This window comes from Pteropus alecto, unplaced genomic scaffold, assembly GCF_000325575.1.
Source record: "Pteropus alecto unplaced genomic scaffold, ASM32557v1 scaffold563, whole genome shotgun sequence".
Taxonomy (NCBI): Eukaryota; Metazoa; Chordata; class Mammalia; order Chiroptera; family Pteropodidae; genus Pteropus; species Pteropus alecto.
In genome coordinates, this window is record NW_006433385.1 from 206,307 (window position 1) to 208,398 (window position 2,092).

A 2,092-nucleotide genomic window follows, 5' to 3' on the forward strand; every position below is an offset into this window, starting at 1 on the left:
AGTGTTTCAGAAGAACGGCCCCGCCCCCGCCCCCTGTCGGCGGTGAGAACCTGGTATCTTCCGGCCGGCTCGACGCCTCAGATGCCGCGGGAAACACCTGTGACCACACCAGCCACAGACTGGTGTCTCTGCCGAACGCTCTCCGCAAGGTCCCTCCTGACTGTCCCTTCAGAACCAGGCTGAGCGATCGAGGTGGTTGGCAGGGCACGTGCAAATGAGGACACCCGAGGGAGCTGCCCGCGTGGACGGCCCCCATGCGTCCTGGTGCAGGTGCGACCCACAGCTGAAGGCTCCTGACGCCGTTGACATAGACGCCCACACCACCCCTTACCCCAGAGATCACACAACGCTGGTAACAGAGGAGTTTGCACCTGCTGAGACCTGTAACGCCCAGGATGATCCCCCCGACACACATACACGCTGTGACACACTCACTGGACAGTAAACGGTGACACACACACGCGGTGACACACTCGCCGGACAGTGAACGGTGACAGCTGTGCCGCCGGCTTCGCCCCAGCACGTCTACCCCACATCCCCGTGGACGGAGGGGTCCTCGGTGCCAGCCTGTCCCTCCCTCACACCCAGCCTGCCCCGGCCTTGCCGCCTGATCGGTGTCTACGCGGTGTCTGCCCACGTCCCCTGCGCATTTACCAGGCACGCAGCCTGCCCCGGCCTTGCCTCTGCTTGAGGGAGGTCTCGCCGCCTGATCGGTGTCTGCGCGGTGTCTGCCCACGTCCCCTGCGCATTTACCAGCCGTCCCCGGGCCACAGGTCACTCCCTCTGCCTTCCTCACACCGGACCGTCTTTCTCCGAGGGGACGGGGGCCAGGGTTCCAGCGGACATTTTGCAACCTGTGTGCGATGCTTCCTCGCCTGGCGCACGCGGAGGACCCGTGGCCACAGGGGGTGACCAAGAGCCTGAGAACGGCGAGCACACGGAGAACATCTGGCCCCCCCTCCCTGCTGGGGCTGCAGGGTCCCTGGGAAGACGGCCTCGTGGGTGCCAGCCCCACGCCTGGAGAGCCCGCCTGCAGCCCGCGTCTGGGTCTGAAACACGGGGTGCCCGGCCTCCCTGAGCCCCCGAACCCAGCCTCCCGTAATCGCACTGTGAGCAGCCGACACAGTGCTCAGAGCCATCACAGCAGGACAAGAGGGCGAAGGTGAAATTGGGCTCGATGTGACTGTGACAACTGCAGTCAGCCACCTGTGTCACCGAGATGTAAACTGGGGATACTTTACGCTCAAACCTCACTTCTGAGAGGACCTGCCAGCTCACGCTCACGCACGACCAGAGGCACCGACATCGGTGGAGCCTCGAGAGGGACAAGCACGAGGCTGTCGGGGCGGGGGAGGAGGGGGGACCGAGGAAAAGGACCGAGAGCTCAGAACAGCGCGGACCTCACGGGTCCCTGGAAACCGTCAGGGACGCCCAGGGGTCCTAGGGCAGCTCACGTAATCGTCACGAGGGCCGATTCCCTGGGTCGCTGTGTCCACTTTCAGGTGAGAACCGGAAGCTCAGTCCGAGGCGCATGGGTGACGCAGACAGGCGAGGATGCGGGCGGGACGTGGCCGTCTGGTTTGGACACTCTGGCTGCCGTCCACCCCCTGCCTCCCGGTCCCGCCCGTAGGGCAGGCAGGTGTGGGGCCCGTCACCTCAGCCCCTCGGAGCTCACCGCCTGCTCCCAGGTGACACCTTCAGCCTGGCAGTGGCAAGAACCTGGCTCCTGTCACTGTCCTTACACCTGCAGGGGTGGCAGCTGGGGTCCCTGGAACCCCCCGACCTGGGGGCTGGGTGCCCCCGCGGGCTGGCCCGTCCTCCTGAGCTGCAGGCAGCATGCAGTCTGGCACCAGAGAGCTCACCCAGTTTCTGGGCCGTGTGCCCCTCGCCTCCGCCGGCCGGAACAATCCGGAACCAGGGCGGCCTTATTAAAGAGATGCCTCCTGCCCTGGGAGGGCGCCTCCCCCTCAGCTAGCCGCACCGGCCCTTCCGGGGCTGCCTCCACCTCCCCCGGTTCTCAGTGTGGCTGGCGCCCGCCCCGTATGCTCCCCCGGGACGTGCGTGCCCGAGCCCTCGGGGCTGCCCGCCCTCC